This window comes from Mirounga angustirostris, unplaced genomic scaffold (assembly GCF_029215605.1).
Source record: "Mirounga angustirostris isolate CCGP_5_RB_7025 unplaced genomic scaffold, mMirAng1.0.hap1 SCAF_9, whole genome shotgun sequence".
NCBI lineage: Eukaryota > Metazoa > Chordata > Mammalia > Carnivora > Phocidae > Mirounga > Mirounga angustirostris.
This window is the reverse complement of record NW_026991717.1, coordinates 140,034,422-140,053,732: the sequence shown is the minus strand read 5'-3', so window position 1 is coordinate 140,053,732 and position 19,311 is coordinate 140,034,422. Positions and strand designations below refer to the sequence as shown.

Here is a 19,311-nt window from a genome sequence, read left to right as displayed (position 1 = left end):
AATATAAAAGCAAATAGATTCAATGATATAGATGATAGATATAGAACAGCCTAGATTCAGATATTTTAGGTCAAGTCAACAATAAATGATTAGAAATAAACCTTAGTGCCTGTTACGTATTAAAACTCAAAACAGCATATTTATTGCTTGATTGATCCACCCATTACATTTAACTGATATAACGAACTCCTCTGAAACCAGCACCAGATAAAAGAATAAGAACCATGACTACTACTCATATCTGTTTCTATGTCCCCTACTCGGCCAGGTGACACTCTATCTTCTTTCTAAATGGATCTTGCTTGGAAAGAACTAGGCTAATCTGAATCCTAGAGTCCAGCACATTCTCAACAATTGTGCATCCTTATCCCACCTCTACATGTGTATGTAGGAACACAGTTACATATGGAGTCATTTATCTTCTGCTTTTTTAAAGAAACTTCACCACACCAGAAAAAGAAATCCTATCTAAATATATTCACCATTCCCCAAATTTAAGAGCATAAGACTTATTTTCTTTATCTGGAGAGCAATTGTGTAGAACTGGATTAATCACCGTCCTTGCTTCATAACACATGCTTCTCATAATCCAAATAATTGATTAAAATGTTAACTTATTCTTTTATATATATATAATAATATCACTAATATTTATGACTCCACAGAAACAGGACAATATTAATGCCTGTCCATAGTTTCTTAGGCACAGAAAAAAAGGTCAGATCATTTTTTTCCTGTTTTCTTTTTTTTTATTAAAACATAGCGAAGATCATTGGATTAGTAGTAACTGGTCATATGACACATTCTCAACATAAGTCCATGTGTAAGCCCTCTCTCAATTATGCAGTTATTTAATCAATAATTAATTTTGAGTAAATGTTTTGCTCTTCTCTTAGTAAAACAAAAAACCAACAACCCAAAAAAACAACATGGGTTCTTATATCCATTTATCTAAATTCTCTTTACCCAAAAGGGTCAGCTTCAATCAATTTACTTTACTGGAACTCAGTGCTTCAGAAATTTATTAACAATGATTTTTATATTACATATATTACATTACATACTCTCCTACTTGGATCAGGAATAACCCATTTTGTCTTTATTCATTTATTTGTTTCTTGATTTATTCATGCATTGATTTACTGAAAATACAATACCCAAAAGCTCAAGAACAAACTCCTGAGTATTTTTAACTCCTAGAACAAGCTCATTTCCCATAGAGACAACAGAGAGGAATCTTTTGTAATGGACCTCAGAGTTACAGGGTTTAATCAAAATCCTTGATTTCAGACACCCCAGGGTACTCATCATTGATCCAGGTTAAGAAATCTTTTTCTTCATTTATACCTTTGTTTATTGATCCATTCATTGATCCACCAACAGTAATAAAATCAATATCCACGAATTTTTAAAAAGCCAAGAACAAGATTCTTGGGTATGACCAAGGTCTATTTATAGGTTCTTTTCCCATAACTAGACCTTTTCCCAAAAGTGTTTTTTTGCAGTGGCCCTCAGCAAGGAATGATCAATTAACATCCCAGCTTCATGTGCATCCTATTCCAACTATCTTCCATCTTTCTATGTACTCCTTCAGTGAGGAGCTATCCAGTAGCACTTTGCATCATAACATGAATGTGCCATAACTGTGTTCTCACGTGGTCACCATTAGCCACATGTAGCTACTAAGTACTTGAAATGTGGCTAGTGCATACTAAAGAACTAAAGTTAAAATTCACTGAACTTTAATTATTTTAGACTTAAATAGCCACATGTGGCTAGGGGCAACCACACTGAACAGTGCAGCCTTAGATTTTATCACTGGATAAATGCTTAAGTCAAATGCACTGCAAAAATAAGTTGGATTATTCATCTACTTTGGAAATGAATAAAATATCTTCCATCTTACTTTCAACTACAATTGTACTGAATTGGATTAACAATAATATTTATTTCATGGCACATTCATATCATTGATCTGTGTATGGTTTAATTTAAATAATTCAGCGAACACTAATGAAAAATTCACCCCAATTGACAAGATCTTTTGACTATTATCTACTTTAGTCATTAGGTTCCTTACCCACAAAGATAACAGCCAAGATCTTCATCAGTAGAGACTAATTAAATCAACCATTGTCTTCATTCTGTGGAGTCAAGTGCCAATATTCAAAAGAATGAACAGTCTAGATTTAGAATGATTTAAAGGACAAAAGTTGTGTGGTACAAGATTAATCAGGAAGTTGGTTCATTTCTCATTTTCATCACTGACCCAAGAACATCATTCGTTATTTATTTCTTGATTTAACATAAATTTTAAATAATACAATGAATACTGTTGAGTTCATCATGCAAAAATAAAAACTCTGCCTATTGTACTTATCTGTCTGGAGACCCCCTACCCACATAGGAAAGAGCCTAGACAATTTTTTTTCTGAAGGACTCAATTTGTGTAGAAATAGATGAGCTTAAATTTGTGATTCATGGCATATTCTCACCAAGATCTATGCTTGACCCTCCTCATATATTAATTCAATCGTTCATTGTTTTATTTACTTATTTATGGAGTGACTCAGGGAATATTTGATCATACATTAAAATATACTAGAGCACACACACAGGTAAACCCATGAACAACCCAGAATAGAAATGCTCTTCATGTGCAAGTGTCCACATGCCCATACCCACGCTACGAAGAGACGATCAGTAGTATAAACAAAGATTAATCATTATTCTTGCTTCTTACTGGGCCATGTTTTGCCCCCTTTTTTTAAAAAACCGTGGTTAGGACTTAATCTACTCAAATATAACAATTCATCAATATCTGGGAATTAACTAATATTAGATAGGAAACTTGAAAAACATTATTTTGTCTCCATGTCTATTATAGTACCCACAGAGCTTTAAAAATGAGCTGTTTCTCCTTTTTAATAAAATTCGGTGAACAGAGGTAGATTAATAATAACTCTGTGGGGCGCCTTGGTGGCTCAGTCGTTAAGCATCTGCCTTCAGCTCAGGTCATGATCCCAGGGTCCTGGGATTGAGCCCCACGTCGGGCTCTCTGTTCAGCGGGGAGCCTGCTTCTCCCTCTCCCACTCTGCCTGCTTGTGTTCCCTCTCTCACTGTCTCTCTCTGTCAAATAAATAAATAAAATCTTTAAAAAAAAAACAAACTCTGTTCATAAGGCACATTCTAATATGAACTATGCTCATTCTTTTTCCAATTAAGTATTTAATGAATTACTTATGTAATTTTTCCTTTTCTAAATAAAAACAACCAACCAGCAAACAACCACCTACATGAGTCTTACATACATCTGTCTACCCACTCCTTCCAAAAAGGGGCAACAGCCTTTAGAAATAGATTTAACTGGAATTCAGGGCCACAGAAATGTATAGTAACAATCCCTGTTTCATTATATACTCTCATAATTGGTCTATGCCCAAATTTCTTTATATTTACTCATTATTATATTTCTTCAATTTATTCATGCATGATTTACTTACAAGAATTCAATCTATACCCATAAAGTGTGTATGCCCATAATCAAGATACTTGAACATTCTGAACTTCCGCTCTAAGCCCATTTCCATAGAGGAAAAAAATGAGGCCACTTTTTAATTATGGACCTCAGAGTCACAGATGGCTTTAATCAAAATTTTTGATTCAGACACCCTCCAATCTCATCATTGGTCCACACTTGGCACTCTTTCTTCATTCATTTCTACCTTCATTTTCCTATGAATCACCAACTCCCAGAACAAGATACTCAATAGAACTATAATCTGTCTCTAGACTGATTTCTCACAGAGCTTTCAGACTAGATCTCCGTGTGAACCTTGCTTCGTATCAATACCATCATTAAAAATGTCCCATGATTGGGCCATGTTCATTTAATGTCCAGTTTTAAGCATGGTGTAATAAAAAAAACCTTAATTGTATCCCACATTTAGAACACAGACAGTATGCTCTACCTTCTGAGAGCTCCTTCCTCTAAACAGTTAATAGCCTGGATCTCTATCAAAATGAAAATGCTTCAATCCACTGTGATTTAGAAATAATATGGAATAGCAAACAGTTCCAAAAATTAATTAAATGCCTTCCATTAAAAAAAAATGCATCTCAGTTGTGCTGAAATGGTTTAATTCTACTCCTTGGCCCCAGAACACATTCCCACTATTGGTCCATACTTAGTGTACTTAAATTATTATTTTTGTGTATATAGCCTTTTGTTCTATTTAACTACCTTAGTGACCACATATGGACAAACTATACGAACAAGAACAAACTTTGACTGTTACATTTACTTCTTACCCACAGAAGTTAACAGTCAAGATCTTCTTCATTGGACAATGGCTGAATCCAATGTGGAGTATTCATCCAGGAAGATAAGGTAGATTTTTAAAAGAGTGAAAAGTATAATTTTAGATTTTTAAGTAGAAGTTAGTTCTGCATTAGTAGATTAATCATAAATATTGGTTCGTGTCATATTTTCATCAATACAACAGTGGTATCCTTTTCATTTACTGAATTACTCAATTTTTAGTGTGAAATAACATAAAGAAGATCTTTTATAATCTACACCGAACACAAAAAGAACTAGCACTATTATTGATATGTGTCTCTATAACCTACCAAATAGTAAAAAGTTCAGATAATCTTTCAGTGGGAAAACTTGGGATGAATTTAAATTCTTATTTCATGAAATAATCTGAACAATGAGCCCCATACTATACTTTAATTCTTGTGTTTATCAATTCATTTATTTACTCACTTTTTAAATAACTCTAAGGTAATTTATTTATCTACTCTTTTTTTTTCCTACAGAAAACACAAAATGGTAGAGCCACCAACCACCCAAAACTAAATACTATTACATGCAACTTTCTATCTCAGCACTGTTTGCACTGATGGAACTTTCTGAAGTGATGGAAATATTCTCTATTAGCACTATTCAATATGGTAACCACTGGCCACATATCTTTTGAAATGTGGCTAGTGTTACGAAGGGTGTGAATTTTTATTTATAATTAATTTGAATTTAAATGTTAACAGCAAGATGTATTTAGAGAATGGGGGTTATTTCCTGAAGGAGGGGCCTGGACTTCAAGAGGATAGAATAGGGTTAATCATGCTCCTTCATACATTATATGTGCTCCTCACTGACCCATGGTTTACATTCTTTTAAGTAATGGATTGAGATATACAATTATTCTTTTACTCACTACTAATAATGGCACCAATAATGATGAACCCTAAGGATACTTCATAAGAAGGCTAAGTGATACTAAATGCATCCATTGGCTTTTCATTTGCAGAAATCAACAAAATACATTTACATTTTTCTTTCATTTTTAGTTATTTATTTTTCCATTTTTCTTTTGAAAAAGTCTATGAACACAATTACTATACTCACCTTTCCAATGTTCGTGCTTAGACCTTTTCTACATTTCAATAATTATTAATAATGTATTTTATTTTTTATCATTGATTATGTTAAATCTTGTTTATTAAAATCATTTCATACTAATGGGCTTATCATAATTTGCTAGATTATAATTGAATATATATATTCTATTAAATATTGTTGATTACTATGCAATATGTAATTTTCTTTTTTTTTTTTTTTAAGATTTTATTTATTTGCGAGAGAGAGAATGAGAGACAGAGAGCATGAGAGGGGGGAGGGTCAGAGGGAGAAGCATACTCCCTGCTGAGCAGGAAGCCCGATGCGGGACTCGATCCCGGGACTCCAGGATCATGACCTGAGCCGAAGGCCGTCGCTTAACCAACTGAGCCACCCAGGCGTCCCGGCAATATGTAATTTTCTTGTCTCTTTTTAAAATAAGACATGCCACTGACTCACCACCACCTCAGAACAAAAACACTGAGGTGCACATATATCCATCTATATGCTCCCAAAGGAGGAGGAGCCTTAGTCTGCTTTATTTTAGCTCAAAATTCCAGAAAAATATTAATAATAATCCTTGATTCATTAGCTCCTTTCATGATTGGATAAGGTGCAGCCCTTATCTTTACTTATACTTTACTTATAATAATACAATTCATAGTTGTGAACAATAAAACAACAACACAAAACAAGACCACCTCAAATATTTCTAATTTCATCTATAAGCACATTTCCCATAGATGCAATGGACCTCAGAGTTACAGACTGGGTTTAATCAAAAATTTTATTCAGATGCCCCACGCACACTCATCATTGATCCAGACTTGGTATTCTGTGCCTTCATTTAATATATTGTTCTGACTTATTCATCGATTCATTAATAATACACTCAGTGTGCATGAATTTGGAAAATAAAATGAAGGTCCTTGAAGATAGGAATATGTCCATGAAAGTTGACTTCCTACAGAGCTACAGAACTAGCTCTCTCTGTGCAATCCACCTCAGCATTGCAAAAATGAATTAATCCATTTCCTTTCATCATCTCAATTCTATTAGTCATTGGTCCCTGCTTGGGCTCTTTCATTTAACATCCATGTTTTAAAGATGGTACAGTGAACTACCATTTTGTACCATGAGTAAGAAAAAGGCAAAATTTCCCATTTTCTTATGTTCTCCCCTCAGTGGGTTCATAGTCTATAAGAGTATCAACCAACGGAGAAGTATTTAAATCAACTGTGGAACAAAAGTAAAATGGAGTATAAAAGTGTTTTGAAAATTATTGAAATGGCTTTCATCCTTCATCTCAGTAAATTTACTAATGCTGAAATGGATTAATCATAATTCTAAATTCATAATATATTTTAATCATTGGTCAACGTATGACCACCTTTGAATTTGCTCATGTATGCAGCCATTTATTCTTTCCAAACATCTCAGTGAATACCCATGATCAAGCCCCCAAGTAATACATGAACATTGATTATTGCTTACATTGATCTCTTCTCTCTTTACCCAAAGAGATAAAAGGCAAGATCTTCACCATGAGATAATAATCAAATCTAGTAGATTGTGCTCATTCTGAGGAGTAAAAGGCAAACTTTAAAAAGAATCAGTCTATATTTAACTATTTTAAATGATCAAAAGTCAACCATAAACCTAAATTTCCATAATTTTCTAAACATTTGGAAGAGAGAGTTCTACTTCATATTTACTAATTTGTGAGATTTTTTATTTTAAATAATAGAATGAACACACTGAACCTAGGACTAAACAGAAGAAAAATAATTATAATTATTAGGAATATCTGTCTGGACCTGCTACCCATGTAGGTAAAAGCCAGGATCATCTTTTTAGTTGAACTTTATTTGTGCAGAATTGGATACCTCAGAGATTCAATTCAAGGCACAATCTCACCAGGGATCCAAGCCTGACCCTACTTAATATATTTATTAATTCACTCACTAATTGTTCTATTTAATTACTCCTGGGATAATACGGCCATCCCTTCATTTTTCTAAAAGAATTCCAAAAATTAAACAACCATCAAAAGAGAAGCAAAATACTTATTATTTATAAAAGTCTATGTGCACCATTAGAAAGGCCTAGAACTCTTTGAATTCCTATGGATATCAACTGTATAAAACATGATACATCATGATCTTTACATCCAACTGCATGCTTTCCTTTTGTGCATTGTTGGCTGACTTTTTAAAAAACTGCTACAAATGCAAATACATTTGCTCACTTATAATTATACTTCAATATATGTCAGCCCACTCACACTGGATAAGTACCTTGAATAATATTTACATTTGTCCTTATGTCATTACCCAGAAGAATAGCAAACTGATTCTTTAATATTTGTTTGCTTACATAAAACCGCATAAAAAGATTGCATTAATCATGAGTGTGGTTGTATAAAACATCATCATTGCTCCATGCTCTCCCTCTCAATTACATAGTTTATTCAATCAACTACTTATGTAAATATATTTCCCTTTCCTTAATAAAATGATCAATTGGCAATGTGCCTCAACACAAAGCAAAACACTGACTCTTACGCGCAGTTGACCATATGCCCCTTACCAAAGTGATAAAAACCTTGACTACTAATTTATTGGGACTAAATATCCCAAAATTGTTTTAATAACTACCCACGTTTCATTATATGCCGTAAAAGTAATGCATGTATATCTCTCTTATTCTTTATTCATTGATATATTTCTTTATTCATGGGCTAATTATATTATAATAATGCAATTCATACCCCAAACCACAAAAGCCCACGAATAAGATGCTGTAGGCTCATTTCCCACAAAGAGAATAATGATGTGTTTCTTTGTAATGGACCTCAGTTGCAGATGGGTTTAATCAAAATTCTTGTTTCAGAAACCCCATGACATTCATCATTGGTCCATACTAGGAAATTTTTTTTTGTTTATTGATTAATATTCCAATTCACAAATAATAATACAATCACGAAATTCCAAAAACGAGATCCTTGAATTTTAGGCTTTTTTCCCAAAGCGCTAATAAATTCATCTTTTTTGTAATGGTGTTCAAAGCTGCACATGCAGATGGATCAAACCCACATTTAGCACTGCTTCCTGTGTGGCCCTTTCTTATTTAATTTGTCCAAACGTCAAAGATGGTTCAATGAAAAATAATGAAACCACCATCTTCAATCACTTCTGGGCTGCCCCGAAAGAGCTATCGATAGGCTAGCTCTACCCATATGGGAATGCTTAAATCAACCATGGTAAAAAATAAAGAATATTAAACTGCTCTGAAAATAAATTAAATAACTTCTATCTTCTTTTAAAATTACCTCTATTGTACTGATTTAGATTAAACATAATTTTTGGTTTATAACACATTCCCATCATCGGTCCACACTTGAAGTGGTTTATTTATGGTGTGTGTAGTACACAATTATTTACTTTGAAATTCTTCAGATAAGACCCATGATCAAGCCATCCAAACAAAGAATGTGAACTAAGAGACTTACTTATATTAGTCTTCATGCTCCTGGCTGACTATAATAACTCTTACTAAATGACTGAGTCAGCAGTGCTATTGTTCACTCTAGGTAGGAAAAAGCAGATATAGACTACATTTAGAATTTTTTAATGGCTGTTAATCAGACAGAGCTAGATACCAATAAGAACTTTGGCTCAAACATGCAGTTCTTTATTAATCCAGTATGGAATTCTTAGTGATAAAAAATATAATAAATACTATTAAGTCCACCACCTTAGCCCAACATTAAGATCTATAATGTTTACAAATATCTACCTGTATCAACACCTATTAAGGGGATGCTTATCTAACAGATTATTGACTGAGGCAAACACTTTCCTTTTTCTTAGTTTAAAAAACCCCCCAGCAAACTACAAAAACTCCAAACACTGCCTCTTAGCTGCAGACACTAATATGTTCCATATAAAAGGGGATTACACAGTAAGCCTTTCCATTTTCCTTCAGGATTGTATTGATATTAATAGTGTTTACTGCACTCTGCTAATTGTCCCATGAGGAGGCTTTTAGTGTTTCATGTATTCATTTCTTTCTTTATTCACGCATTGATTGACTTGAAATAATACAATCCATATCCATGAACCACAAAAGCCTGGGGCAAGTTTATTGAATTTTCCTAACTTCTACTATTAGCTAATTTCTACAGAGAATATTGACTGGTTTCTTCTCCGAATTGGACCTCAGAGTTACCCAGAGGGCTTCATCAAAGGTGTTGATTCAGATACCTCCACCAAATACTCATCATTGATCCAGGCACAGCTTGCTAGGTCTTCATTCACTTACGCCTTTTGAATGGTTTCATTCATTCACAGATTCATGGTTAACAGTTCTACAGTCAATCACCTTTAATGACACAAAACTGAGAACAAAAGCCTGAAGGACAACCAAGATCTGCTCATTGCCCCCATTCATGGGGAGCAAATAGTCCCTCACTTTTCACAATGAACCTCTGTTTTACTCATAGGAATTAATCAGCAAGCTTGCTTCATATCAGTCCCTTACTTGTGAGTGGTGTCCCCCTGCTCATTTTCACTGGACTTGCCCATACGTGAAAGCTGGTGTCATCGACAACCACAGGCCTCTCATCTTAACCCACAAGGGACAAAACTGACATCTGCCATCTTCCGAGGTCTTCCAGCCTCAAAGCGTTAATAATTGAGATCTTTGGGCGCCTGGGTGGCTCAGTTGGTTAAGCGACTGCCTTCGGCTCAGGTCATGATCCTGGAGTCCCGGGATCGAGTCCCGCATCGGGCTTCCTGCTCAGCAGGGAGTCTGCTTCTCCCTCTGACCCTAACCCCTCTCATGTGCTCTCTCTCATTCTCTCTCTCTCAAAGAAATAAGTAAAATCTTTAAAAAAAAATAATTGAGATCTTTATCAGTGAAGGAATGTATTCAGCAAATGTGGCAAGAATATTAAATGGGAAGATAGACTGCTTTGAGAATGTGTGAAATGCCCTCCATCACGTTAGTAATGGTCCTTAGCTGAGAGGAGTCAAAGTAAATATAAATTTTAATTCGTGATACATTCCAATCATGGGGCTCAGGATTGGCATTCCTTAATTTCATATATTATTTAACTACTTATTTCATTGAACTAATTTAGTGGGCTCCCATAAATAACCTCCATCTAAGCCATGAACACAAACATTGATACTACTTACATCAGTTTCTACACTTCTTAGTCCCAAAATTAACATCCAGGTCTTGAGGATTACAGAATGATTAAATCAGCTTTGTGTTCATTCTACAAACAAAGGGAAAACGGGGGAGGGAAGACAATTTGCAAACACAGTGAAAGCAGAACTCTCTTTTTTAAACTTACGAAATTTGTGAAGAGGACTAGTTACCAGAAGCTCTATTTCATATCACATTCTCATCATCTTCCCAAGGATGGTATCTCTTACTTAGTTAAATTTCTACTAAATAATAGGAATACTATTGAAACTCAACACAAAATAAAATAAAAATTACCAATTAGAGACATCTGACTTTATTTGCTACCTATGTAGGGGGAGCCATGATCACCTTTTTATTGGACTTATTTGTGTAGAATTTAACATATTTTATTTGTTTCCTGGTACAATCTCCCAATCCTCCACTGCACATATTTATGGATTTATGGATTCACTCACTTACTGGTTGATTTTATTATTCAGGGAATAATAATACCATCTTTCTAAAGAAAACTCAAAATGGTTAAACACCAACCCAGAACCAATTACAATAATTTGGAAAAGTGCAGATGCACCTTTCAAAAAATGGAAGAGCCTAAAATTTTTCTTAGAATACTTGTCATTGGAAAACTACGATGAATCAAAATCCTCATATTTAAACATGTGTTGCTAATTGGTCCATGGTTTGCTGACTTTCTAAAAATAGATTAATATATAAAATTATACTTTCTTTCTCTTATACAAATACACTAATATCTGTGATCTTAACCACTGGACAAAAACACTGAACAAAATTTATGTGTGACCATAGTCATTACCATCAATAAAAGGCTTGCTTCTTTTTTATTGTTTTAATAAAAGTTAGTTTTAAAAAAGATTGGATTAATGATGAGTGTTGTCATATAAATCATTCTCATCATTGGTCTCTGCTTGGCTCTCAATTATGTGGTCATTTAACCAACTATTATAGAGTAAATGTGTTGCCATTTCCTTAATAAAAGAATCAGTCAGCAACCCACCACCAACAAACACTCCTGAGTATTATGTACAAATAACCATATACCCCTTTCATTTACTATTCATTTATTAGAAGTCGGAGTTTCAGCCAAATTTTAATAATACTACGCCATGTTGCATTACATTCCTTAATAATAATTGTAAAATTGTCCTCCTTTTTTCATTCACTGACACATTTTTTTTTATTTGTGGGTCAATTTTATAATAAAATACAGTCCATCACTAAGAACCACGATAGCCCAAGCACAAGGTACCACGTGCTCCTTTCCCACAGAGGGAATAACTACGTGTCTCTTTGTAATGGACCTCAGAGTTGCATATGGGTTTAATCAAAACTCCTGTTTCAGATACCCCATGGTACTCATCATTGGTCCAGGCACGTTTTTCTTCCTTAATATCTTCATTTATTTATTTATTCATTGATCCATAAATAACAATACAATCATAAAATTCCAGGACAAGATCCTCCCACTAGTGGCTCTTTTCCCAAAGAGCAAATAGACTAGATCTCCTTTTACAATGGACCTCAGAGAACACATGTTCTTTTTATATATTATGTATATATATTATGTATATATGTATATATATATGTATTTTTTATATCTATGCCTCATACCAAATCCACATTCACCATTGGTCCTTCTGTGGCTTTATTTTATTTAATTGCCCATGTTTTAAAGATGTTTCAATGAAAAGTGATGAACCCACCATCTTTAATCACATCTCAAAACAAAGTCTTCCATTTGCTTATAGGCTGCCACACAAAACAGTTGTCAGTCAATACTACCCCAATAGGGAAATGTTTGAGTCCTCTGTGGAGGTAAATAAAATGAAATATTAAGTAGTTCTGAAAATGAATGAAATGACTATCTTTTTAAATCACCTCAATTGTGACAATTAGTAGTAATTTTTGATTGATAACATATTCCCATCACTGGTCCATATTTGGAGATTTTTATTTCTTTTATGGACATTTATTCTTTCAATATACCACTAAACACTCATGAACAAAGTATCCCAACCAAGGATGGAAACTCAGTCTTACTTACATTTGTCTCTATGTTCTTTACACACACAGCTAACTGCCAAGATGTTGTTTCTTAGAAAATGAATAAGTCTGCTGTCTTATGCTCATTCTGTGAAGGAAACAGTAGAATTAACCTAGGTTTTTAATGTATGTTAATTATGTGGAATTAGATAGTAGTAAACTTTGGTACTTCTTAATTAGTCTAGTATTTTACTTTCACATTTAAATACTAGCCACTGTTGAATACCACATAGGGATAAAAACACTATCTATCAAAAATATCTTTATGGGCGCCTGGGTAGCTCAGTTGGTTAAGCGACTGCCTTCGGCTCAGGTCATGATCCTGGAGTCCCTGGATCGAGTCCCGCATTGGGCTCCCTGCTGAGCAGGGGGTCTGCTTCTCCCTCTGACCCTCTTCCCTCTTGTGCTGTCTCTCATTCTCTCTCTCAAATAAATAAAAAAATATCTTTATATTTTAGGGGCACCTGGGTGGCTCAGTCGTTAAGCGTCTGCCTTCGGCTAAGGTCATGATCCCAGGGTCCTGGGATCGAGCCCCGCATCGGGCTCCCTGCTCCGCGGGAAGCTTGCTTCTCCCTCTCCCACTCCCCCTGCTTGTGTTCCCTCTCTCGCTGTGTCTCTCCCTGTCAAATAAATAAATAAAATCTTTAAAAATATATATCTTTATATTTTAATAGTCCTAACAGAATAAAAGGTAATTTCAACAGATGTTTCTTTTGCAGAATTGAGTACATTTAAATCCTTATTTTACATTCTCTGTGATGACTCATGCCATGACAAATCGAAACCAAAATGAGATGCCACTTCACACAAGTCAGAATGGTTAAAATTAACAAGTCAGGAAAGAACAGATGTTGGTGAGGATGCAGAGAAAGGGGAACCCTCTTACACTGTGGGTGGGAATGCAAACTGGTGCAGCCACTCTGGAAAACAGTATGGAGGTTTCTCAGAAAGTTAAAAATAGAGATACCCTACAACCCAGGAAAGAGCCCTGATGTCCATCCACAGATGAATGTTTAAAGAAGAGGTGGTATATATATTTACAATGGAATATTACTCAGCCATCAAAAAGAAAGAAATCTTGCTATTTGCAATAATGTGGATTGAACTAGAGGGTATTATGCTAAGCAAAACTAGTCAGTCAGAGAAAGACAAATGCCATAGGACTCACTCATATGTGGAATTTAAGAAACAAAACACATGAACATAGGTAAAGGGAAGGAAAAATAAAATAAGATGAAAACAGAGAGGGAGACAAACCATAAGAGGCTCTTAACTCTAGGAAACAAAACTGAGGGTTGCAAAAGGGGAGGTGGGGGGGGAGGAGTAACTGGGTGATGGGCATTTAGGAGGGCACTTGATATAATGAGCACTGGGTGTTATACTCAACTGATGAATCACTAAATTCTACCTCTGAAATGAATAATACAGTGTATGTCAACTAAATTGAATTTAAATAAAGCATTTTTTTTACCAAGACTAAAACTAAAACAAAAAATCTGCTATCAGAGGACATTTACCAATGCCTGGAGATATTTTTGACTGTCACACCTGGGGGTGGGGGGTCAATACTGACATCTAGGAGATGCCATGAAATTACTAAACATTCTACAAAGTACAGGCAGCCTTCCGGGCAATGAATTATCCAGCCCAAAACGTCAGTAATGAGGGGTTGAGAAAATCCTGCTGCACTCTCTTCAAAATAATTGGTTGAGACATAAATGTATTTATACATTCACTCACAATATCATCAATATCTACAAACATACAAATTGGATTAGAAATTTAAATAGAATTAACAGCTGTTCATATGCTCATTACTCCCAGATATAACCAAACAGATCATATTTTCTTGTTTTCAACAAGCAACTAGCACCTTGAAGATGACAACACAGAACAAAACAACATTGCTTTCCTGGTACTCATCTGGATATGTTCCTGTCCTGAACAGGTATCAGATTTAATCAATATATTATGGAACTGGGAGCTTCAGAAAATATTAATAATAATAAACATATTACACATTCCCATAATTGGGCCACATATGGCACTTTGTCTTTTATTATGTATTTATTTATTCATTTATTAATTCACTTATAGTGCTACACAATCCAGACCTATGAACCTTCATAGCTTAAGAACAAAATCCTGAATATTACTAACCTCTGCTGTAAGCTGATTTACTGTATAGTTAACTAGGTCTCTGACCTCAGAGTTATAGGGTTTAATCAAAATCATTGATTCAGACACCCCAGGATACTCATCATTGGTCCAAACTTGCCCCCTGACATTTGAAGAGTAAATGACCTAGATCTTTATCACTGAAAAAATGTTTAAATTAACCATGATACAAACTATAACATTAAAAGCCCTAAAAGTGAACAAAAGTCCCCCATGATTTTTAATAAACCCAGTTGCACTGAGTTGGATTAATTGTACACTTTGGTTGGTTTCCATTATTGGTCCCTGTGTGGCATCTTTTGATTTTATTTAGATATTATGTATTTATTCTTTGACATAATGCCATAATGAACAAACCACCTAAACCAAGGACATAAATTCTGACTATAATCTACTACAGTTTCTAGGCTCCTTATCCACAAAGGTAAAAACTAAAATCTTTATTACTATTGAATAATTAAATCAGCTATAGTGTTTTTGTTCCATGAATTAAAATACACTTTTTATAAAGAATAGAACAGCATAGGGTGCCTGGGTGGCTCAGTTGGTTAAGCGACTGCCTTCGGCTCAGGTCATGATCCTGGAGTCCCCTGATCGAGTCCCACATCAGGCTCCCTGCTCAGCAGGGAGTCTGCTTCTCCCTCTGACCCTCCTCCCTCTCATTCTCTCTCTCACACATAAATAAAATCTTAAAAAAAAAAAAGAATAGAACAGCATAGACTTAACTTTTTTTAATGGACTGGAGTCATGAAGTACTAGATGAATAAACCTTAGTTGCTACCACATTCTCATTATTGACTCAAGAATGACTCTATTTTTGATTGACTTATTTACCATTTAATTTTTAATTTATGTAGTGAACACTGTTAAATCCACCACCCACTAGTTGCTAAATAACTAAATGTAACTAGTGCTACTATCCATCTATATACTCCCTAACTACATGGTTCACAGCCTCATTGATCTTTTTTAAGGGTCCATACTCAGGCATTGCAGAGAGTGCACCATGAGCATTGGTCGAAGATTTACCCTAATTTATACCCTATTTATTGATTCACTCATGTTTCTCTCTTAATTAATCAAAGAATAATTTGGTTATTTATTCATTTTTTAAAGAGAAATAGTAAAACTCGCCAGTACTCCAAAACTGAAATACCAGTTCATGCAATTGCTGATACCCACTTTGTCCAAAGTGGGATAAGTCTAGATTTCTTCCTCTTCGTCTAAAATGGTTTAATCATTATATTTGTTTCAAGACAGCTACTCCTCTGCTTTCTTTTAAATAATTAACCAATATATGAACTCATTTGTTCATTAACTTTTAACAATACATTCAAAGTGAAGGCAAACTAAGGCACTGGACAAGAACATTGACTAATACTAGTATCTGTCCATATGTTCATTGTCCACAGATAAAACCTATTAGACTCTTTTTGTTTTTTTCAAATAATAGTCAGCAAACAGCATTTGTTTGATCATAGCTACGATCATATTCTCAATATTAGTCCATGCTGGGCTTTCTTTCAATTAGGCACTTATTTAAACAATTGTTTTTAGTGTGAAGGATTTGTTCTTTTTCTAAACAGAACCAACAATAGCTACCTACCAGAAATCTGAAACAACATGGATTCTCATGGAATAGGATCCATATTCTTTATGGAAAAAAGTAAGATAGACTTGATCTATTTAGATGATGAAACTCAGAGTTTCAGGACCTAATATAATAATAATTCTTGTTTCATTGCAGACTCACATAATTAGTCATCATTCATTTACTCATCTTTATTCTTGCATTGCTTTACTTAGGATATGTTTCACAGACATTAAGAACTAAAGCTCAGGAACAGATCATTGACTCCTAACTTTTGCCGTTTAAGTCCCTCTCTCACAGAAGAAATAAACTAGATTTCTTTTTTCTAATGGACCTCAAAGTTATAGAGTTTAATTAAAATCTTTGATTCATACATCTCAGAATACTCATCATTAATCTATACTGAACGTTGTTTTATTCTTTTATTTATGAATTGCTTATTGCTTTATTCACTGATTCACTAATAACAATATAATCCATTCTCATGAATCAAAAAGCCCAAGAACAACATCCTTGAATATCACTAAGAACTGGCTCTATGCCCATTTCCCGCAGACAAGGACATTTTTTGCAATATATATGTATGCTCTTTGCAAATACAAATTAGCTAACATCCTTGCTTAATATCAATTTCATTGGTCCATGCTTGACTCTTTTACATTTAAAGATGATTCAAGAGGGCGCCTGGGTGGCTCAGTTGGTTAAGCGACTGCCTTCGGCTCAGGTCATGATCCTGGAGTCCCTGGATCGAGTCCCGCATCGGGCTCCCTGCTCAGCAGGGGGTCTGCTTCTCCCTCTGACCCTCCCCCCTCTCATGTGCTCTCTCTCAAATAAATAAATAAATAAATCTTTTAAAAAAAAAAAAGATGATTCAAGAAATAACCATGGGAACTTTAATCTTTCTCCACATCTAGAACATCAACTATTTTGTCTATCTTCTTGTATGTTCCTTCCTCAAGGAATTCACAGCTTAAATTTTTATCGATGGAGAAGTACTTAAATGTATTGCAATGCAAAAATAAAACACAATGTGGACCAACCCTGAAAACAAATGAAATACCTTGCATCTTTTTTTCTGAATTTCAATAATACTGAATCAGATTAATCGTAAATCTCAATTTGGGTCTGTGCTGGTGTTACTTGGCTTTTTATTTATTAATATATCCATTCATTACTTCGGAAAATTCAAGCAATAGCCATAAACCAACCTCCCAACCAAAGAATATAAACTCTGCTACTTACATCCATTTCTTCTTTCCTTACCCAGACGGTTTGTGAAAGCCAAGGTCTTTAGCATTAGAGAATGATTAAATCATCTGTGGTGTGTTCACTTGGTGAAAATGCAGACTCTCAAAAGAGAAAGAGCCTACAGTTAGATTTTTTTTAAGTGAAGGTTAGTCTTGCAGTATCAGATCAATCATGAACGTGGGTCATTTTAGAAATGTCATCATTGTCCGTGAATCGCACTTTTATTTATTGACTTACTTAATTTTTCTTTTTAAACAACACAATTAACACCAACATGAGAATATGAACCATTATCTACCATAAATATCTGTCTACCTACTCCCTATCCATAAATTTAACAACTCAGTGGTTGCTTTTAATGGACCTCAATTGTACAAAATTGGATAAACGTAAATCTTTATTTTATTGCATATTCTCACCAGTGAAGCACAAATTTTTCTGATTGATGTCTACTGATTCATTTATTTATTCCTGTATATAATTAGGCATAAAATAAATCAATTACTTACCCATTTTTCTAAAGAATTTCCCCATGCAAATTTCCATGTACAACTGAACCTAATAATACACTGTATGTTAACCAACTGGAATGTAAATTAAAACTTAAAAAAAAAATTCTATGTGTACTTTACCCAAAGTGGAATGAATTGCAAGTTCTATTTTTTTATCTGGACAACATTTGGGTATAAAAGGAGCAATCATTATCTCTGGTTCATAACACATATTCCTCATTGGCCTTTGCTCAGCCTTCTTTTAAATAATTAACCTATATAGAAATGCACTCCTTCATTCCCTTATGACAATATGTCAGTACCAATGAAAACCAAGGCACAGGAACGGGAATATTAAATATCCAGTCTACATGCTCATGGCCCAGAGACATAACTGATTACTAAACCCTCTTTTGATTTTTTTAAAAAAATTACACTAGTGAATACAGTTATATTAACTGTTAACTCTGGTCATATGACACATCCTCAATATGGATTCACATTTGGCCCTCTCTCAATAAGACAATATTTAAACAAGTGTTTATTTATGTAAACCCCTTTTTTTTTTTTTTTTGGTCCTTCTTAACTAAAGCCACCAAACAAAGAATGAAAGCAGCAACATGAACTCTTGGGTATTATCTGTCCATACCTGTCCTTATGGAAGAGTTCAGAGCTTTGATTTATCCATGGAACCCAGTGTTTTAAATATACACTAATAATAATCTTTGTTTTATTACATAACTTCATAGTTGGTCCACATGTGGCCGTCCATATCTTTGTTCATTTACACATTTCCTTATCCACTCATGAGTTCATTTCCCAAAGAGTCTACCTTTTCTCTTTTTCGCAGTAGTCCACAGATTTCCAGACAAGGATTAATATAATTTTGTTTGTTTGTTCCATTTTTATTTTTATCTTTTTAAGTTTTTATTTAAATTCCAGTATAGTTAACCTACAGTGTAATATTAGTTTCAGGTGTACAATTTAGTGATTCCAACACTTCCGTACAACACCTGGTGCTCATCACAAGTGCCCTCCTTCATTCCCATCAGCTGTTCCCCCACCCCACTCCCACCTCCCCTCCGGTGACCATCAGTTTGTCCTCTGTAGTTAAGAGTCTG

The 19,311-nt window shown here is 34.4% G+C and overlaps 1 protein-coding gene, 7 non-coding genes and 1 pseudogene across 8 annotated transcripts in view; all 9 read right to left on the bottom strand.

Moving 5' to 3' along the window:
* Nucleotides 1-19,311, bottom strand: part of LOC123861923 (uncharacterized) — a 110,949-nt gene that overhangs the window by 48,747 nt on the left and 42,891 nt on the right. Inside the window, exons 13-19 of the mRNA XM_064571586.1 lie at nucleotides 13,147-17,800; nucleotides 12,684-12,770; nucleotides 10,606-10,688; nucleotides 8,916-8,992; nucleotides 6,899-6,985; nucleotides 4,312-4,353; nucleotides 2,081-2,144 (exon numbers count right to left, since the gene is read on the bottom strand). The gene's annotated coding sequence lies outside the window, so the exon portion shown is untranslated. The remainder of the gene's footprint in view (nucleotides 1-2,080; nucleotides 2,145-4,311; nucleotides 4,354-6,898; nucleotides 6,986-8,915; nucleotides 8,993-10,605; nucleotides 10,689-12,683; nucleotides 12,771-13,146; nucleotides 17,801-19,311) is intronic.
* LOC123862728 (small nucleolar RNA SNORD113/SNORD114 family) lies at nucleotides 1,246-1,318 on the bottom strand. The gene has a single exon (XR_006795401.1). It is a non-coding gene; the product is annotated as a small nucleolar RNA SNORD113/SNORD114 family (small nucleolar RNA).
* On the bottom strand, nucleotides 3,621-3,694 carry LOC123862724 (small nucleolar RNA SNORD113/SNORD114 family). Its single transcript, XR_006795398.1, has one exon. It is a non-coding gene; the product is annotated as a small nucleolar RNA SNORD113/SNORD114 family (small nucleolar RNA).
* LOC123862733 (small nucleolar RNA SNORD113/SNORD114 family) lies at nucleotides 6,153-6,228 on the bottom strand. The gene has a single exon (XR_006795406.1). It is a non-coding gene; the product is annotated as a small nucleolar RNA SNORD113/SNORD114 family (small nucleolar RNA).
* Nucleotides 8,252-8,324, bottom strand: LOC123862739 (small nucleolar RNA SNORD113/SNORD114 family). The gene has a single exon (XR_006795411.1). It is a non-coding gene; the product is annotated as a small nucleolar RNA SNORD113/SNORD114 family (small nucleolar RNA).
* Nucleotides 9,618-9,696, bottom strand: LOC123862738 (small nucleolar RNA SNORD113/SNORD114 family; annotated as a pseudogene).
* On the bottom strand, nucleotides 11,935-12,009 carry LOC123862732 (small nucleolar RNA SNORD113/SNORD114 family). Its single transcript, XR_006795405.1, has one exon. It is a non-coding gene; the product is annotated as a small nucleolar RNA SNORD113/SNORD114 family (small nucleolar RNA).
* On the bottom strand, nucleotides 14,882-14,953 carry LOC123862735 (small nucleolar RNA SNORD113/SNORD114 family). The gene has a single exon (XR_006795408.1). It is a non-coding gene; the product is annotated as a small nucleolar RNA SNORD113/SNORD114 family (small nucleolar RNA).
* LOC123862740 (small nucleolar RNA SNORD113/SNORD114 family) lies at nucleotides 16,780-16,851 on the bottom strand. The gene has a single exon (XR_006795412.1). It is a non-coding gene; the product is annotated as a small nucleolar RNA SNORD113/SNORD114 family (small nucleolar RNA).